Source organism: Neopsephotus bourkii, unplaced genomic scaffold (assembly GCF_033783945.1).
Source record: "Neopsephotus bourkii isolate Nb327-2 ecotype Australia unplaced genomic scaffold, CSIRO-AGI_Nbou_v1 NB_741, whole genome shotgun sequence".
Taxonomy (NCBI): Eukaryota; Metazoa; Chordata; class Aves; order Psittaciformes; family Psittacidae; genus Neopsephotus; species Neopsephotus bourkii.
In genome coordinates, this window is record NW_026901239.1 from 47,420 (window position 1) to 69,582 (window position 22,163).

Here is a 22,163-nt window from a genome sequence, read left to right on the forward strand (position 1 = left end):
TACCTTCGTTCCAGGGTCTTGGACACCTTCCTACCCATCTTTCCTACCCATAATATCTTCTCCAGACATTTGTTCTTACTATAGCTCACCCCACTGAAGCATAATGGGGACAGCTGTCTTCACCATTAATGAGACAGAATGAACAGATGTAGGCAAAGGAGCCACTTGCAGTATGACTAGTAGTCTAAGTTCAGAATAGAGACACAGAAATTACAGTATGTTCCTATATGTGGTAGATGCTCACAGCAGTTATTTCACATGCCCTTAGGTCTTTGTGAGTAAATCTACATTAGAGTGCATCAAGCGAATGTTTCTTGTTGCTTAGCATGAATTTCTGGGTTCTTTAATTAATTCACCCACAGCATGAGCACCACTGTGTTTGATGCACAGTCATTCTTGAAAAGCTTACGCATATCATTACTAGCATGAAACAAAGACTAATGGACTGATAGAAACAGTGGACTAGAAACATGAAGGAAAACAGAAAAGTAGAATTTTAGTGAGACAGGCAAATCTAACTTGAACTCTTTTTGGCAGAAACTGTCATCACAGAAGAAATATATATACATACATATATATTTCCCTGAGTCTCCCAAAGGCTTTGTGCATTAAAAAATGTCTCTTTTTAGTTTTAAGCTTTACCTGGAGTTGTATTTAAAAATTATGTCTTGTCATATTTTTACTTGTTGGCTTAAGAACACTTGGGGCAAACAGAAAAGAGGAAAATCATAGTTTTCATTTGTTTTTGTTCTTGAAAAGCTGGTTTATGTACCCTATGCAGCTAGATGAAAACCAAAAGGAGGAAAAATTAAATCAGATCAATAAAACACATAGGCACTTCCCTGACTTACCCAATAAATGTGCTATTTCAGATAAATGTGAAATGTGTATATTCTCTTTGTGTACTTCTTAAATATGAATGGCTTTTCCCCTGTTCTCTCTAAATTCTTATACAGCAGGGCATAGCCTTCTAGCTAGTTCTTGTGACATGGCTGCAAGATTTTCCTTCTGTGAATTCCAGACTTTCCCAAAATCAGACAGCAGGAATTCAGTTTTCCTGCATTACTAGTTTCATTACTTCATTAATCTGATCAATCTCCTAATTTGTGCAACTAATATGTTTTTGTGTGAAAAAGTTAATATAGCATTGGTTTGGCAACAAAAAAATCCCATTCCTACAGTTACCAGGAAAGGGACTGGTTTAAGTCAAACATATTCATGTAAAGGTTTTGGTCAAATCTTCAATGCAGAACAAAGCTACTGCAGATAGTTGAAAAAGTCAAACTAGACCTGAATTAAAAAAAAAATAAATTGCAGAGAGCATTATCAAGAAACACAAGTGTATGATGACATGCTAATGGTTTAAATTATTGCATTTATTTTTCAGTTAAATCTCTGTATTTAGACTCAACAAGACAAAGCTGTATAAAAAAAAAGAAAAAGAAAAAATGACATTTTGAGCTCAAATTCAGATTAGAGACTTGCATGCTGTACATCTTAAGCAAGTGCGTAATAACTAACAGGATATTCAAAGATATCATCTAGTTATCCCATAACTTCATGAGGTTTTTCCCTTTGCACAGAACAATATTTACTGAATCTATGACAAACTGATTTCAGGCAAGTTACTGAGACATCATCTGGAATGCACCAATTGGAAAGGAATGTGTATACAAGTGTCCCAAAGCCAGATGATTGCCTTGATCAGCAGGTTACATAATTAAGCCTCTATTTCTGGGTTTTCATGATAATTAGGAATTTAGTGTTGCAGTGTTCTCTCCAATAAAGAATAAAAATAAATATGGGAAGCTCAGTATTGTATTCCATGTGGAATTCTTCTTTTACAGCCAAATCTAACTACATTTGCTTTGCTGTTGCTAGCAAAATCTTTACTTAAGAAATACACTAGCTATTTCTTTAAGGCGCTCAGCAATACCCTACAGAAATACAGGCATTCGTTGGAGAATTAAAATGAGAGAACAGGCACAAATGAACAAAAGGGATCAAGCTATCATGAAGATTTTTAGGTACATGTCAGAGAAAAACATCTGTACAAATGGGGATAAACAAAACCTTCATTGTGGCAGGTCCCTCAAAAGGTTCACCACCTCTGACTCACAGTGACAAACTCGTAAGGGTCTTATTCCTTTGGTCAGCACTACTGTAAAATCCCAACTAAATATCCAATTTAAGAGCAAACTAGTGTCAGCTGCCAGTCAACACAAGTTCTTCTTTACTATCTATCCAATTTATTCTCCAAGAAGAGCCCCAGCTGTAGTTTGCTTGCTCGCTTTATTTTGTATTTTTCTTACACTGCTGTAGCTTAGTTTTACACGTTTCCTTAGCATCCTTGATAAAACTGTTGCAGTCTCTTCACATACTGCACAGCACATATGCAATACAGTGGCTTCTGTTGGTGTTCCAGAGCTATTCATTACTGTCATCATTTCAGCACACTGTGCTGTTACTGCAGGCTGCCAACTATTTTTTGTTTTTCATGTACATAGATTTTATGCTTAAAGAAAGACACCTACTATTGTTATTTAATAAAATGACTATAATAATACTACCTTACATTTATATAAATCCTCTTTCATCCACAAGTCTTAAAATACTTTATGATTATTTTTTTTCCTTTGGATATAATGTTGTGGATTGTTCAACCTGCCGCTGAAAAAACAGCTCCTTTTAACACACAACCTATCTGTTTAGCAGCACAAAGCAGCATTACACCATTTTGAACTTGTCTGTAAGACTACATCAGCTACAAAAGACAGCATCACAAGCATCCTAGTGCAAAAATACCACAAGACAATGTTAGAAGGAATCAGTATGGGCCAATTTGCTGCTCCTATGGTCACTGCTACCAAGAAAATAGGACCACATGTCTGCTGACCCATAATTGCAGGTTTAAGGGGAAGTCTGAGGCACTGCTTGTAAAAATGGATAAAAGAAACTCAGCAAAAAAGAGAGCAGTGTCTAAGATGCTAAGGTGCCTTCTTAATCATTATTATACCCAAAAAGCCTAAACTCACAGAGAAATGCACCAAGCTTGAATTTAAAGATCTGTGGAAGAAGCAGATGAGCTACTCAGCATAATGCAAATTAAAACCATTCTTATTGTCTCTCTAGCTCCCAACTGAAAGAAGGTCCTGACACTGTGAGAATTTGTTCTTTATTCAACTTCATGGCCAAACTAATGATTTATGGTAAAGGTTTTTTTTCACATTAACTAGGCTTATCCCCTTTTGAATGCTTTGATTGAAACTCCATGACAGCACCAAATATTACTGTTTTTATTAAGTGCTGTAGTACAAAAGGAAAGGGAAGGGAGGAGAGATCACATTATTTCTGCAGAAGATATGGAAACAATATGCAGCAAAGTCTACTTTGCCTAGGCTCCTCATCACGTACAGTTAGAATACCAGCTGCTTCTTGGGAGTGTCACACTGTGACACACTGACTTTGAAAATGCTGCTCACCTATGAAATAAATGTAGGGCTTCTTAAGCTTGACTGTAAAACTAATTAAATTTGAGATGCTTTCCATTGAAACTCCTCTACCTAACAGCTAGGAATAAAAGCATTTTTCTAAGTGTATGTCCAGCATAGAATCATAGAGTCAACTGAACTCTTGAAGCTCCATATGCACATCAAGGACAGGACATGACCCTAAGTTTGTCTGAATCTGTTTCTGTTTAAAAATGCTGTCATAGTATTGGTCCTGTTCTTATCTCTTGCAGATAGTAGTCCAAATTCTTCCCTCTTACACAAGTCTAATCTCACATTGATTTCAACGGGTTTCAGTGGAATAACTGAAAAGAGAATTTGGCCCGTAATCTCTGACTTTATCATATAAGTAGTAAGTGCTTGGCTAAGACTAGATTCAAAGATAGCCTGGGGGGACAAGTCAAGGACACAAAGAACTTTTACTGAAACCAAAATCTCCTGCCTTCAGGGAAAACACAAAACAAACCAAAAAGCCTTTAAAGCACTATATTCCTAGGATGGGTGGGGGAAACCCTTAACTAATAAGCTAAGTGATAGCATATTTCTTGTCCTTCAACAAGAGAAATCAGAGGGGATACTTGTGTTTTAGAACAGAATTAAATTTTTTCCCTTTTCTTTCAAAAAATTGTATGCGAGTGTATTTGATTGTCTTAGCAAAGTGAATGCATTCTGCTTTTTTTTCAAGTCCTACATTAATATAATTGGAAATAGCAAGTCCCTCCATACAGATTGATCTACAAAGATTTTATTTTGACTTCCTTTGAGTTGCCTGACTAAATACATGGGTCTAGTTTCTGTTGCAGGCCTTTCCGTGCTGCAAGTTAAGCAGCCTGTGAGCCAAGGGATGAGACTTTTTTGAAGCTTGAGTTGTTGAGTACACAAGGCAGACTCCTACAGCCTTGTGACCTTCACTACCTGCAGCAACAGTAAGTTTAAACGCTTGTTCATGATTGAGGAGGTGGCTTATTAGCCCATGTTCCACTCACCAGTCTTTCTGTCTTGAACTGGACTCAGACTTGCCAGTTAGCAAGAATCAATCCCCAAGAACAGGAGTCACCAAATAAAAAGGTCTTGACTAGATTTCACAGCAATGTGGCTGCTTGCTGCTGACTTTGTGGAAGCCACTCTTCATGCTTAAAAGACAAACAAAAGGAAAGAAAAGTCAAGCATTTCTTCACTCTCTGAATTCCTTTGTCATACATAACCACTTGGTTTGTATTACAAAATATTATGAGGCAAGAAAAATAACTGTGATTTCTATCCAGCCTGGATATGAACACCAAGAGAGATCACAGCCACATTTCCAGATTTTAGGAACACTTTAATTTTAGCAATTGCAGCAGATACCCTTACTTATGAAATAAACATCTTGACCGAGCAACCTCAAAACACTGATGTAAAGATAACTGGGAAATTAAATGCAAATGGTAATCCTGCAATAATTTTTCTAATAAATTACCTTTGAAAGCTAAAAGGAATAGGGAAATACTAAGAGCACAGGATCAGTGAATTAAAACAAGTCCCAGGAGAAAAGGGTAACTCACAGCCACTTTTGCAAGCTTTAGTGCATTTAGATTTTTAGTTTAAATTATACCTCTGGAAAGAAAAATCTATCCAGGGTGTAGCTGCCTGAAGAAATGTATCTTACGAAGAATGATACTGGAAGCTTTAAACTTGCAGAAGCCCCAGCCCTACTGTCTCACTGCTCTCTGGAGAAGGCATGGACTGGGGCCACAAGACCAAGCGCCAGCTGAAGGTCCCCTGTTCCCTTTCTAATTTACCTCAGGCCACACTGACAGGCCTGATACACATTTAATTAGCAAACAGCTGTGGCTGTTACAGATGCCACACTCCAGCTTGTTTGTTACTGCCCCTCTGCCAGAGGTTATCATCTTCTCAGGAGAATGTTGCAGAGCTTCTTTGTAACCAATCATTTCAATTGGAGCCATTGTCCCTGACCCTGCCCGGCCAGTCTGTGGACTTTGTCTTTAGGACAATGCCCTCACTACAGTGGAAGTAGCAGCATCCAGGGCAGTAACAAGAAACAAATGGTAGAAGTTTAGTTCACCAGAGATGCTTCCTAGGCATAAATGTTTAAGCAACCTACAGCTTTGGTAGGTTTTGTTAAGTTACACATCATAAACTGTGAATAAAGAGATGTAATACCTCTCTGCAGTTTCTTCTGCTCTCTTCTCACGACCCTTCCTTCTTTTTCTCTCCAAGCATAGATCTCTATAGTTAAAATTGGTAATGATTGTTAGTATAATTGAGAGAGGGAACATTGCTGTGTCTTCTTTGGTGACTGGTTGAGCAGCATAATAAATCTACTCATTTCTCAATTGTGTGGTATGGACTTTGAAAGCTATTCCTGAAAACAATTTCTACAAAAATAAAACAATTCCAACTTATCCCTGTATGCAGCATCAGACTTGCTGCACAATTACAGGCAACTGCACCCAGCCAACACTGTTAAATTGAGGACTTCTCTTTTCCTGGCTCTGCTACTGCTGGACAGACTATATTCCCATTGCTTTACCTCCATCTGTGCTAACAACAGAATCCTTTTTGATTAAAATGTTGCTGAGTTATACTGTGAAAGTTCATTTGAACTATGCATTTGCTTCACTTAGAAATATTCTTTCTCCATTTGTACATAAGATATAAATATTTGAGTTATGCCTCCAGCCTGAGTTATTTCAGTGAGAGGGGAAAAAATAAATAGATATTCTAATTAATGTACAGTTTTTCAGGCAAGAAGAAACTCGGGAATAGGCTTTTCCTATTGTGTACAGCTATATATTGATTTCAGAGCTTTCTGAAATACAAAAAATAAATGAGAGTCTCGCATACATATCTACTCAAATGAGGCACAGAAGAAATGGTATCTAGGTAAGCAGAAACAGAGGTCCTAAACATTGAAATTACTGTATTTCATGAAGAAATCTCAGGATGCTTTGGTCTCCACACAAAACCTACTTTTTTTCTTTTTCTTTTTTCCTTGTTATTGTGAGAAATGCATAGCATAAGTTTTCCTGTGTTCTCAGTGGGTCTGACTACTGTTTGGTCACTCAAGATTCTAGTGAAAACATGATTAACTGCAAAGCCACGTTTAGCTATGTTTTACAGCAGGTAAGAAACATACCTTTTATCATAGTAAAGACTGTAAAATCTGTTTCCCAATTAAAGAAGAAAGCATAAAAAGGTAACATATTAAAGTAGGGATTAATAAGGAAATTACAAGAGGAAATTAAGAATTAATAATCAATTAGACTGTAATTAGGAGAGAATTAACTAAATTAAGGAGTTTAGGATGTACATTATATGTTTTATCTCAAACAATAGTTCTAGTTCAAAATCTAATGTCATTAAGCACATTTGTAATTCTCAGGAATTCATTTCAGGTTTTGAAGGACCAAAATTTGCATTTTCAGGTGGGCATTCCGCCTAAGTGTCTCTATGTTCAAGAAAAGTGAAATCAAATAGGAGCTGGAAATTGGGAACTCTTCAGAATTTGGGGAATTCTGCAATTCCTGCATTGAAAAAAATTTGGTTCCCAGTCTCTTCAGTAAATGGAACAAGTAACTGGTACTTTGTGTTAGTCTCACTGAAAGCAGACCGTACCAATGCAAGGGAGGGAGACAGAAAACTTAAGGATTCCTGACACTTTTAAACATCAGAACATGTTCATGGCTGAATTGTATTTCAGGGACAGAGTCCGAGTAGTTCTTACGTTACCTAAACTGCTCTTTTTATAGATACTTACAAGAAGGGTTAATTTAAGAGGATGACACTAAGCACGTTAGGCAGGTTTCACAGAAGTATTCTCTCTCTTACTAATGCCCAAACATTTACTAATAAAAGCAGTAAGATCCTCTTTGTTTTCATTGGTTTCCAGAGTTCCAGCCACTCAGATCTAACAGTTACTTGCAATATGCATTATTTAGTACTTGGGCTGAACTATAAACATACAGCTAGAATAGGCATTACGTACAGCTCAGAGCTTGTGAGTTTAAGTTAACCATGATTTTAGATCAAGTTCCTATCCTTTTGCAAAACACAATACTGCGTCCACAGAGGCAGAAAAGGTCTGTTTGTAACAACCCTTTGACACTGTACTTCAGCTATTCCAAAGCAATCTATTTTTTAAGGAGTAAATTTAAGATTCAAATTCTTAGGCATTAATTAGCCTCTCTGCCTATTATTCCCCTCTGATATGAATCTTTCTTAGACTATAAAGCTAAAGAGTAAAGCCTGATTAACAATTAAAAATGAGCATATAGTACTTTGTGCTAAAATACTTCAATGAGTTTAAACTTGCACTTATGTTTGAAGACTGATGTCACATAACTTCTGTTTGGGCACTGAGCAGTATCGTTATATTCACTAAGTACTGCTTGGAGCCGTAGACCAGCATCGTAAAAACTGTCTCCTGCTGATAAAGAGGACTAAGTAGTTTATGGGGTGCTTCTGGGAGGAATCCTTAGAAAGAAGTCTCCAACAGTTTTCATGAAAAAACAGAGGCAAATGTTTTACTTTTATTCTATAATTTTGTTTCCTTTCTCTCTTTCATCAGAAGGCTGATGTACAAGAGAATATAAACGATACATAAATATAAATAATCCTTTGTTTATATGGTATTAATTACCTGGATGGAAAGAAATTTGTATAGGAGCCATGAGAGTCAACCACTAAAACACAATAATCATCTAAATAAATATAACCACATAGTAATAAATAGCAGCAGCATGCAATACAGTAGAATAGGAGTAGAATAATATGTTCAATTGTAAATCACAGTGCATGGAAATTTAGGCAGGCATAATACAATTACCCAAATGGAGGTCAAATGCAATTTCACAGGGTGAATAGCAGACTATGACCATGTATCTTTTAATTCATTATTTTCTTCTTTTTTTAATTTCAGAGTGATCTAGCCATTATTTAACATTTGGAAATATCTTTCATTTTTCACACGCTATTCTGATGAACACAATTAATTAATTTAGCATTTGATTTCAATTTGCATAATTTTCACAAAAAACAGTTTACTTAATATGAGGAGTTTGTTATTCTGTTCCCACTCTTCAACTAAAAAGGGAAAGATGCAAAATAAACAGAGACTATTAATCCTAACACTCAGCTGAGATCACCTCAAAGCACTACAATTATAACCTGAAATAGATAAGTTTGCTGGTGAGAAGCTGTACTATGAAATATAAATAACAGAGATATGACATTACATTCTCATTAAATATATATATATATGAGGAAAATTTCAGAGATATATGACTTGCTTATAAACCTTCCATCAGATATAAGAAACAAAACAAATCAAAATGGAAAAGCCCAGTTTTTAGTTTTCAAATACATACTAATTATCTCAGCAAGGGTTGTTTTGTGATTAGTATTAAGCTGGGTCTCACAAAACTGAGGATCTTGCTCTTTGTACACTTCTTCATGCTTTCCAGCTTTTATTTACTAGCTACATGCTTCATTGATATTTAATTATATTCAGACTTTAATTTTTCACCTTTTCATTGAATCTGTTGATTCTGTAACATATACAAGAACAAATAAACAAACTGTCCTGGCTTTTTGAAAATGTGGAATTTCATCACCACATTAATTCAGAGCCAAATAGAGAACTCTAACCAGAGGTGCTGGGGTCAGTTTTACCTCACAGATACCACTGCAAACAAATCAACATTCATGGGAATATTTCTATCACTTCATTGGCCAGTTTTGGTATTAGCTTTCAAAACCAACATTAAAAAAAAAAAAAAAGAAAAAATAAATTTGAAAATGAGACTGTTTAACCTATATTTTAGAGGCCTCACATACATACGTGAATCATGGTATTCAAAAAGCATGTTGTGGTTTAAGCCCAGCCGCTAACCCAGAATCACACAGCTGCTGGCTTCCTACCCCCTCTTCTTCCTCCCCCCACTCCTGGAGGGATGGGCAGAATTGAAAGAATGTAACTCCCATGGGTTGAGATAAGAGCAGTCCAGTACCTAAGGTATAACACAAATCACTGCTGCTGCCACCAATAATAACGATAAGGGAAAAAATAAAGGGAGAGAATATGAAGCGAAAAGGGGAGAAGGAAAAGAAAACAATAAACCCATGTGATGCACAATACAATTGTTCACCACCCACTGATAGATACCCAGCTCCATCCAAGCAGCAACCTGGGCCATTCAGGAAACTGCCCTCAGTTTATATACTGGGCATGACGTGCTGTGGTACGGAATACCTCTTTGGCTAGTTTGGGTCAGGTGTCCTGTCTCTGCTTCCTCCTGGCTTCCCCTCCTCTCTGGCAGAGCATGAGGCTCAGAAAGTCCTTGATCGGAGTAAACATTATTGAGCAACATCTAAAAACAGGGGTGTGTTATCAGTGTTGTTCTCAAGCTGAAGTCAAAAACACAGCACTACACCAACTACTAAGAAGGAGAAATGTAACTTACATCTGAACCCAGCACAAGGCACACTCAACACAAGTAGTTATAACTTGAAAAATATAATGCTTATCACAGGAAATGACCCAAGCATTTCATCACCTTTAAAACCTTTAGCACTATCCCCATAAATTCAGTACTTCATTAATAAGATACTGGGTTGTATCAATGCTACCTCCTCCTGACATTTCTGCTACATACCTGTCTCATTTTGTTAGTTTAATGAACATGTTCCCAACTCAATCCCACAAGTACAGCATGGTCTCTGCTTTAAAAAAAGAAATTAAAATAAGATTCAGCTGATACAGATTTTAGAGTCATTCATCTATGCAATAGTGAGTGACTTATTTTGGCCAGGGATCAGCAATGAGCAGCAGTGTGAAGCAACTTTTTCTGCTACAATGGTTTTCCCTTGTGAAAACTGTAAACCATTTTAAAATACTGCTCAGCTTCATTAGTTTAAAAAGTTCTTTGAAAAATATTAACTATGCTCACCAACTATTCCCTGGGTAGGAACATATATGCTGTACCCCTGAAAAACAATTAGGACAAGCCAATGATACACAGATCTGGCTGCATCGTTTTCTGAGGCCATCCCAAAATTAAACATTTTTCTTATTTCTGCACGAAGACAGATAACATCATTGGAGTCACAAGTCTACAAATAAGAGGTGAACTTGGCAGCATCAACACTGATACCACAGGGCAAAAATTATGTTTACTGTATGCAGCCCAATAGTTTAAAGAATTGAGCACATTGGCACCGATCCAGTAAAGCACTTAGGATGGCTGGGACTCTTGGCATGCTGACAGCTCAGCTCATGTCTCAGAGGTTTGCTGAATTGGGGCCTGAGAACTGAACATCTTGTAGGATAGAACCCATACCACACTACTGTACCAAGGGCCTGGCTATCGTAGAATCATAGAATAGTTAGGGTTGGGAAGGACCTTAAGATCATCTAGTTCCACCCCACCCCTCACCCCCGCCATGGGCAGGGACACCTCACCCTAGACCATGTCACCCTAGACCATGTATGTCACTCTGTCCAACCTGGCCTTGAACACTGACAGGGATGAAGCTTTTACCACTTGTTGGGGCAGCCTGTTCCAGTGCCTCACCACCCTCACAGTAAAGAACATCTTCCTTATATATAACTTGAACTTCCTGTGTTAGTTTCCCCTGCCCTATCACTACAATCTCTGATGAAGAGTCCCTCTCCAGCATTCTTGCAGGGCCCATCGTCATCTTTACTGTTAAAGTACTGCTATTTGCTGATAGAAATCACAGTGGCAATCTATTTAGAGAAACCTGTTGCATATCAGGAAAACATGAAGGACATCCCACCAAGGAAATGTCACTGAAGTTAATGAAGATTTTACTGTTGGTTTCAACACAGATACCATTGCATTTGGTCCCTGCCTGCCCCTCCTCCCTACCTGCCACTTTTCTTTCATTTAAAGAATTTTGTAAATTGCATTAAGCAGGAGGAAATGTTGGTTTCTGAAGCACATATGTCAACCACCACAGAAACCTCATAAGCAGCCTGTCTCGTTGGGCTTTTTGGTACAAACAATCCCACATAGTGGTCTTACACTATGTTGATGAGAAAAATTTAAAAGAAAGTTTGAATACTGAACTGCTCAAACTATTAGCTAAAAAGGTTTTAGAGGCTTATTGATAAGATCCTGGCAGATTTTTCCTCCATGCTGATACTGCAGTGGTCAGCGTGAAGCAAGCACATGGATGCAGTGCTTGCTTTAAAATTTTGATTAGTAACAATCTACCTTCAGATTTGAATATGCTCAAAGATTTCAGAGTGTTAATCTCTTACATAAAATTTGCAACTTTGCATTTAAGAGCATGCATAATTTTGAGCCTGAATATATTTAGAATGCTTCCTAATGGTGAAAGCAATAATAGATTTATCTACTCATTTATCAAGATGTGCTTGTGCTTTTGTGAGATTATCTGACTTGATGACTCCACGAACAGAGACTTCATATTTTTCATCCTCAGATTTCTAAAGCTCCAATGGAAACTTCTCAATACACAGACAAGAAGAAACCACCCAGCAAATCTTTCTCACTCACATTTCTCAGTTAACTTTATTTTTTCTTTTTTAAAATTTAGAACATTCATAAAATCTTTGACATTTAGAACCAGGATTTTCTACACAACAAACAGGTAGAAATCCCAAGCTAGAAACCCTGTGTAATAGCAGCACACTTTCTCATCTTGATCCTGTTAACTTGGTAGTAATGAACCACAAAAGAAATGCAAAGGAATAGACATCTGAATATAGAAAATCATGGGGAACAGCAGATTTCCTATCAGGAATGAAATAACAAACATGATTGGTTTCTTAATTTCAGATGTTTTCCTAGGAACTCATACAAAACAACAGTTCCTTCAGTATACTTTAAAGGACAAAATTCCACCTAAAAATCACTCTCTGAGTACAGTCGATGTCTTCAACTTCTTGCTTTAGGGTTTCTATCTGTTCTTCTGTGATGTATTCATTCTGTACTCAGATGCATAAACAAGGTTTTATTCCGAAAGCTTTTTTTTGCTATTTTTGCAGTGATTTGCTCTCTTGATTTCTCATCTACATATTAGTCTGCCTCTTCATCATGAAATCATCGTTAATTTTCCTTTTGCTTCCACTTCTGTTTTTAAAAGGATCTCCTCTAATTCTATTACTTTGGCACATTAAGATCTTTATGTAGATATTAGGCATAAAAAAACCCTAAATCCCACCAAACACCCAACCACAACCAACCTCCTTCCCAGAAAAGCCAAAAACCTGGCACCAAAAGAAATGTTAAATAGGGTTTGGGTATAAAATCCACAGCTGATATATAAACTGCTTATGCAAGTTTGCTATAATGCCATTAGAGGATCTGTACCCTGTTCTCTATTTCAATAATTTCATTCATATCTCTAAAGGCATAAGTAGCCATGAAGTTTAAAGAGTTCTGCCTCTTTTTTCTTAGCTTCTTTAAGTGTAGCTTTCAAACTGAACCAATAAGTGGAGCCAATATGTATTTTTGATAGAAGACAGAATTATTTTCTGTTCTTTTCCCTCAGCCCCACATCCTCCTATCATTCTCATAACTTCCCCCTACGCATATATGAACAAGAGTTATGAGACAGATAGCCCCCAAAATGACTTCTAGGAGAAATTTATGCCTATCAGATTGAAAAACTAAATGAAAGGAAAAAAAAAAAGCAAAAAACCTCCATCCCTTAAATGTAATGTGCTAGAAAGAAATTCGTCCTTTTATCACTTTTCAGCAAGGCTGACTATTTGTGTATGATGTACAAAATTCCCTTCACCTTTGAAACACATATAGGGTATAAAAGCATATCTTTCTATCTCCATGACATGGCTTATTGTCAGATATTCCACAAAGCCCACAACCAGATCTCTAAATTGCCTGTATATGAAAATGAAGTTTTAATTCCTTCACTTGGTGACATTTCCTACTGCAACCCAGTGATTTGTTTTGTTTAATCTTGGGGTAATAATAAACAACCAATAGAAATTATTTGTGAAAATACAATTGCTCAGTGGTTGCATAAGACACATATTGTAGGGATGGGAATGTGAAGAACAAAGAAGGATATACCTTGCTCAATGCAGATGAAAAAAGCAACAGAAAACTTCAGCCTTGAGGAAAGGGAACTTTGGTGGTTTCTGTTACTTTGCCAGTCTTTCCAACTGTCCTTAGCATAATAGTGAGCCACTGACTAGCCTGCAGACAGAAGGGGAGGAGCTAATTGTCACACAATATTTCATCTATGAGGAGAAACAAAATGAAAGAGAGAGACACCCACAAAGAAGAAATTACAGATACTACAAGGCTGTACATCACACTACCTTTCTCTGTTTCCTACAGACTTGCTACCGCCATTCTATAGGTCTCAGTTAGATTAGTACTGTGTAGAGACAGGGCTTCCTCCCTTGACTCAGAACCTGAACTGTATGTTCAACATCTTTGTCAGCAACATGGACAGTGGGATAGAGTGCAGTCTCAGCAAGTTTGCTGATGACATGAAGCTGTGTGGTGCAGTCAACATGCTGGAGGGAAGGAATGTCATCCAGAGGTACCCTGACATGCCTCAGGCCAATGCCAACCTCATGAAGTTCAACCAAACCAAACGCAAGGTCCTGCACCTGGGTCAGGGCAATCCCAAGCACAGCTACAGGTTGAGCAGGGAAGAGATTCAGAGCAGCCCTGCGGAGAAGGACTTGGGGGTGTTGGTCAAGGAGAAACTGAACATGAGCCAGCTTCAGTGTGTGCTCACAGCCCAGAAAGCCAATTGTATCCTGGGCTGCATCAAGAGGAGCATGACCAGCAGGTTGAAGGAGGTGATCCTGCCCCTCTGCTCTGCTCTCGTGAGAGTATTGTGTGCAGTTCTGGTGTCCTCAACATAAAAAGGACATGGAACTGTTGGAACAAGTCCAGAGGAGGGCCATGAGGATGATCAGGGCACTGGAGCACCTCCTATATGAAGATAGTCTGAGAAAGTTGGGGCTGTTCAGCCTGGAGAAGGCTGAGTGGAGACGTTATAGCAGCCTTCCAGTATCTGAAGGGGGCCTACAAGAATGCCAGAGAGGAACTCTTCATTAGGGACTGTACTGATAGAACAAGGAGCAATGGGTCCAAATTAAAACAGGGGAAGTTCAGGTTGTATATAAGGAAGAAGTTCTTTACTGTGGGGCTGGTGAAAAAAGAAAGCATGTTGCATGGTAAACTTTAACTTTCATTTCCTCCCATAAAAAATGCAAAAGCTTATTAAAAAAATCTCATTCTGCTCCAGAGCCCTGAAACTAAATCATTGATTTCATAATCTTTAAATTTTAATTAAAACTAAACTCTTGCAAAACAAATTAGAAATACATGAATACCACGTGTTAAGAATACCAAAGGATCATTCTGACAAGGTACAGTGTCAGTCCCCCTGCCTCTAAATATTTTGAGGTTTCCTCAGTCCTAGTTCATGATCAAAGGAGCTTGTCAAATAAATGTCACAAAATTGTCACTACATACAAAATGAGCACAACCTTTTATTTTTTTTTTTTTGTGGCAAAGGTTATTATAATTAGAAATTACCAAATGTCCCAGAATCCATCAGAGAATGCACTTCAACAAGTCACCCTGTGTGCTGCATTTAGCAAGTTCCCTGTGGCTGGCTTATTGCAAGGATAATGCCCCGTGTGGTGTTCCACCAACCTCCACCATAATAAGTACTAGGAGAATCTGCCACAGAAATAGTGAAAACACTTTTTCCCTTCACAGTCCATTTCTTAAGTTTTCATTCTTATCTATCTTTCACCATAAAAAAAAAAAAACACAAAAAAAAAAAAAAAACAAAACCCAACCAGCCACAACAACAACAAAAAAAAACCAACAACAAAAAACCCTCCCAAACAAAGAATCAAACTGAAGATTATTTTAAGTGTAAAATGTTTTCACTGGCCATGTGCATTTCATAACTCTTTGCACTCAGAGTGATTACAGGTTTTGAACTATTTTACAGAATTACAAGGACAAACATTGGGAGAATTGTAAATGTTAACTTAAAAAAATACTAGAAAAGTTGCACAAGACTGAATGTGCACTGAAAACTGGCACTGTGAACTGTTACATACCTGAAGCATCTACCTTCAGGTAGATGAGAAGCCCAAATATTCTTAATGGATCGTTTCCTGACAGGAAATTCAAGCACAAGCTAATATAATTTTTGCAGACTCAGAGCTGCTGATTAGCAAAAGCTGGGCATGCTGAGAAATCCTTGCAAGTTTGAACCTGTGCAAATGAAGTTTTGCATTTATTGTCTTTCTTTCCTCTGTTGTTATAATCTGGGTACAAACAAAACATATTTTAGGTGAAGATTTAGCTGTAAATTCATAGAATAAAATAACTGAACAAAAGTATATGATCAGATGATACCAACAGAAAGGGTTCCAAGGGAATCTTCACCAGCCACCTATACCATTAGATGATCCTAGCTTTTAGGATCTTCTTTTAGTTGCTTAGATGTTTTCTGATTTCTATAGGGAGGGCTCATTCCTTCAAAAGCTTTATCATTTTCATATTTGCATCAGAGATCTGAAATTCACTTGGGTTTTTCTCTCATTACAGGAACTCATCTTCTGCTGGAGAGGGGAAAAAGAAAATGCTAAAGACACTCTAAGACTTTGATCACACTTTGCATATGCTCAGCATTTTGGCAGATGAGTTCTCAAAATAACCCATCTGTACTGACCTGCTCCAAAGCAGGACTGCACGGACTGTGGCATTTCATCTGTAGTTGTGGCAGCTAGATGCCACTGTGGCACAAAGCACTGCAACTGAAAGCAAAGATTCTTTTTTCCTTCCCTATTCACTGTCTGTCAGGCACACAGGAGGAAGCTGGAATCAGACAAACTTACAGCATCAGGGGCTGGACAGGTTCAGAAGGCTTAGCTCATGGAAAGGTCGGGATTCAAAAGGCAGACAAGTTGGGAAGAAATGAGAGAAGGAATTAAGCTTGAGAAAATACTGGAAAAAACAATCTAGGACTATGGGAAAAGACTTAGAAATTAAAGTGAGCAGGAGTCAGGGAGTGGCTCAAGATACTGAAATTTCATATTGCAAAGGGTACAAGCAGAAAAGGCAGGAGAACCGAAATCCCAATTTATCTACAGTTTCGAATAGAAACTGAGAAATTTGGTCTTAAACATTTGTCTCCTGACAATTCACTACCTTAATGACTGAGAGATACATCCTGTGGATCTTGCTGTTGATTAGACACAATCATTCTGCTGAATATTTGTATTTAAAAAAACTGAGTGAAGAATGGGAGTTTGAAAAGGAAAAACAAGCTGAACCCAAGATTCTTATAATTCCCATAGCATCCCTGGTAAAAATGTAACTCCTTCAATTGCATTGCTCTCTTTTTGTTACCAAGAATCATTTTTATCACCAAGCTGCGTAATGCTTTACATGATCACTTAAATGAACAATAAAAGTCTTGAGCTCAATATGCTGAAGTTTTGAGTAGCTTATTTTAGACAGAGATCTATAAGAAGGGAGCACACATGTGGGGAACAACAAAAGAAGAAATTGTACAACACAACTTCTGTCAAACACAAAGTTGTATCATGAAGATGGCTGACAGGAATCTGAAAATCTCTCTTTACACGATGCAAAGCAATGTTAGCCTGTGACAAATGTACCTCTGAAGAGAAATTAAACAGCTTATCTTAGAGCTGCTGTTGTAGCCTGAACTTCTTGGAGTTACTATTTGATTGAGGGAGAGAGCTGTAGTTGCTTTATAAAGCTAAGACGCTCAGCAATAGTACTCTTCCATTTGTCCTTGACAGCAGCATTTTTTTAATGGCATTTATTTGCTTGGATTTAGCAGGTTTGGTCTTTATTAGTGTAAATTTGTAAAAATGAAAAAAATATCATAATACAGACTTCCAGAACCTGAAGATATGGAGTGATCCCTCTCCTTTTTGAGCTGGTAGAAACCCTCAGAAGCAAGGTTGACTAGCAGGAGTTTTTTGATTTAAAAACACTGTCAAAAAACCCTTCAGTGAAAGGAACTGTATTTGGGTTTTCAAGTTTGTTCCAAGATATTTTTTGCTGCAGAAGATGTCATGCCGCCCACATTAGACAGCCTCGCAGTTATTAATGCATTGCAGAGACCTTGAAATTTCAGTCTGATATAAGGCTACTTCAGTCTGTGTTTCTTCCTACCCCATTATAAACTTGACCTTAATTAACCCTCTTAGTGAAATGGAGTTTGTTGACTGAAGGACAGTTTCATTGAAAAACAATGTTGCAGTGTCACTCAAAAGCTAAAGTAAGGCTGCTTTATAAAGGGATTTGTACTAATAACCCTTGAATATTAATAGCTTCTTATGGTATGTGTTTTATCTAAACTTATCTATACAAGCAAGGATTGAGCTTTGTCAGACTGTTAAAGTCTACATTTCCCCTAGTGAAACCTGTTTCTCTTTGGCAATCACTACATCGATTAAAAAAAAAATAATAATTAAAATGTAGGCTTAAAATCAAATGTGGGAGATTAATTTCACCAGCTGTAAAACAAAACATTCCCTGAAAAACGAGGATATCCAGCTAACACAGTAAATTCTCCTGGGACATCCTAACGGAAATACTTGTTCCATCTCATGTAAGTAGTTGGATAGAGAACAAATATATGGGGCAGATCTTTAGATAATTTCATTTTACAAATTTTAGGTAATTTCATTTTAAAATCTTCCATGGAAGTGGTGGGTGTCGTATTGTTGCCAGCTGCACTGCATCACCTGAGGGTCTTGGAACATGCTCAGGGTTGATAGTGAGAAGGGTTTGTTGTAGTATCGTATCAGCATGCTGCAAATAGGACGGAAGATAACAGCAACTGATATTTTACAATGCACTTTAAAGGGAGCATATGCTTTCTTAGGGAAATATTTGAGAGCACTTAGAACTAAACTGCTTTATTTGTCCACAGTTTAAAGGTATATGCTTCAGAGCCGACAGTCACACTTTCTTTTTTTTTTGGACTTACACATCTCTGGGCTAGTCTTCACTTTCAACAGCTATAACAACCTGTAGTTATTATTTCTCAGACTATTTAGGAACTGAATAAAGATTATGAGTTAGTTTAACAACAAAAATATTCATACAGAGCATGTAAGTAGCTGAAGTTATAAAAAATCCAGTGATATTTTCTGAATGGTATTTGAACATTAATGTTTTTCCCCCATAAATTAGAAACTCTTTTATGGAGGTGCAGTACATTTATTACCTTGTCACAAAGTACGTTTTATTCTCTTGATTCTGAATAACAGTGTGCATATATATAGCACTAATGTCAAACAAGGGAATTTAAGACATTTGCATACCCAGGAACCAAAAATAAAAGCTATTATTTATCAGCAGGTTAGTGTGCAAGCATTTCTCAGTAGTTGGCATTGTACCTGAAATTTACAGAGCCTTAACATTTTCTCCCAGGTCTAGAGTATGTCTTATTCAGTTTATTTTTCTATTACCATGCTGAAGTACTTAAGCAAAAATCAAAATACTTAAATACTGTGTCTACTACAAGGAATATGCTACCATGCAAAGACTGCAACCTCAATAGGTGATGAAGGAAATCTTAGCATTGAAGCAGATGACTCCATGCTTTGTATTAGAAGTTTCTACTCTACCAAAGATCAGTGCTGGGTAGGCTGACCAATACTCCTCATTAAGAGGGGTGGGACTCTGAGTGCATAATTTATGCACATAGAATCATAGACTGGTTTGGGTTGGAAAGGACCTTAAATATCATCTAGTTCCACCTCACCCTGCCATGGGCAGGGACACCTTCCACTAGACCACTTTGCTCAAAGCCCCAGTCAGCCTGGCAACAATACTTGTAATAAAACCAGTACAGTTTACTTATTTATATGCTTTTGCCCTGCACTGCTAACTGCATGGACTAGCAAACGTGGTTCATAAACATCCAGACCTCTTATTGCCCTCATGCAGTGTCTCCTTTCCCTTATATGTACAGCTGAGGGAAAGAATACTCAATCATCATTTTGTGTAAGCTTCAGTAGAGCAGTGAGAGCTTTTTGCTCTGCAGTGTACTCGGGGACCACCAGTGGCTGTCAGTCTTTGTTTCCTGCACCTGTACTACTCTGTCACTAGAGTGTTCATCTGTTGAAAATTTTGATATTGGAGGTTTCTCTCATATGCCTACTAACAGAAACCAATTTAATTGGAAATTAGTAAAAAGGCATTAGATAATAATTTGCTGATGCTTCTATATTAACAAAGACAGAATTATGTATTTTTGAAAAGAGAAGAACCCTAAAACATAAAGCCAAATGATGAAATTAGCTTATAGTAAAAAATGCTAGAGAGGTTTACAAGCATCAGTGTGTCTACCTGTCATTGTAAATTAGTAACTCTTTGTCCAGGTCATGCAGCCATGTTAGCAAAATATTTGATTTTTGTCATACCAAAGTTGCATGCTATGACCACAACACACAATACTCACAGAAACCTGACTGCTCCTTTTTTTTTTTTTTTTTTCACTTGAAGCTTTTCCACATTTTTGTATGCTCACAGCAGCCTAGAAAAAAATATTTAGGATAAAGCAAAAATTTTCCTTACAGCATATGAAATAATCAGCTTTTTTCAGAATAAGCCTTTATAAAGTTTCTTTGGAATGAAATTGCTTTAATCATATCAACAAGTCATGTTGACTGCTCTTCCGACCAGACATTTTTAGTACAAAATTGTTAGCAGGTCTGTCATGTATTTTATGATCTAAATACCATGGGAAAAGAAGGATTTGAAGATTTCCCACACAACATCCTTGTCTTCCCAAACAACATTATTGTCTCTAAATTGGAGAGACATCAATTTGATAGGTGGACCATCAACCTGATAGTGGATAAAGAACTGTTTGGATGGCAGCATGCAGAGTTGTGGGCAATGGTTCAATGCCCTGCTGAAGACCAGTAACAAGTGGTGTCCCTCAGGGATTGGTGTTGGGACCAGTCTTGTTCAACATCTTTGTCGGTGACATGGACAGTGGGATTGAGTACCCTCTCAGCAAGTTTGCTGATGACACCAAGCTGTGTGGTTCAGTTGATACACTGGAGGGAAGGAATACCATCCAGAGGGACCCTGACATGCTTGTGAGGTGGGCTGATGCCAACCTCATGAAGTTTAACCATGACAAATGAAAGGTCCTACGCCTGTGTCAGAGCAATCCCAGGCACAGCTACAGGTTGGGCAGAGAAGAAATTCAGAGCAGCCCTGCGGAGAAGGACTTGGGGGTGTTGGCTGATGAGAAAATGAACATGAGCCGGCAGCATGCGCTTGCAGCCCAGAAAGTCAACCGTAACCTGGGCTGCATCAAGAGGAGCATGACCAGCAGGTTGAAGGAGGTGATCCTGCCCCTCTACTCTGCTCCTGTGAGACCTCACCTGAAGTATTGTGTAGAGTCCTGGTGTCTTCAGCATAAAAAGGACATGGGACTTTTGGAACAAGTCCAGAAGAGGGCCACGAGGATGATCAGGGGACTGGAGCACCTCCCGTATGAAGATAGTCTGAGATAGTTGGGGCTGTTCAGCCTGGAGAAGAGAAGGCTGCGTGGAGACCTCATAGCAGCCTTCCAGTATTCGAAGGGGACCTACAAGGATGCTGAGGAGGGACTCTTCGTTAGGGACTGTAGTGATAGGACAAGGGGTAACAGGTTCAGACTTAAAACAGAGAAAGTTTAGATTGGATATAAGGAAGAAATTCTTTCCTGTTAGGGTGGTGAGTCACTGGAATGGGTTGCCCAGGGAGGCTGTGAATGCTCCGTCCCTGGCAGTGTTCAAGGCCAGGTTGGACAAAGCCTTGGGTGGCATGATTTAGTGTGAGGTGTCCCTGCCCATGGCAGGGGGGTTGGAACTTGATGATCTCAAGATCCTTTCCAACCCTAACTATTCTATGATTACTGTACCTCACCTAGCGAGCCTTAGAAAACAAGCAAAAAACCTCCCAAAACCCCAAGGTAATAAAAAGGTCCCTCAATGTCAAATCAACTCACTATGAAAAGGATTCAGTATGGTAAACATTCAAACTGGATTATATATTATCTGTTCCCTACTCTACCATTTCCTTCATGAGGCTTCATCTTGAGACATGATCGAATGACCACCACTTCCCTGCTGTATACAGTTATATGTCAGGAAAGGCCAAATTAAACTACAGCTGTGTGTGATGAAGTTGGGGACTATGAATCTGAGTAGTTTATGTATCCAACTCAAGATTCATCATCTTTACAGTATTTATTTGGCATTCTGGCGTACACAGAGCGTTATTTTCTCTTTCTGCTATGACAAATAACCTTTAGGATCTAGAGCTCAATTTTTTGAATATGTCAAAGTGTTTAGCAATACTAAGAAAGGTAACATTTCTCTGTGTGGAATGGGAAACTTTTTGATTAATGACACTGTTCTGGAATATTTAACCAAAACAGAAAAGCCTAACACACTGCTGGAAATGATCGGCTAGTTAGGTTTTGTTTTTCCTTTCCTCTATCATCATATAAATTGTGCAAGCTAATTCTGTTTACTTTCTCAGATAGCGTACTGTAAACACATTTGAGAAAATATTTACTTTTTTACTTACTTTGTATAAACTGTAA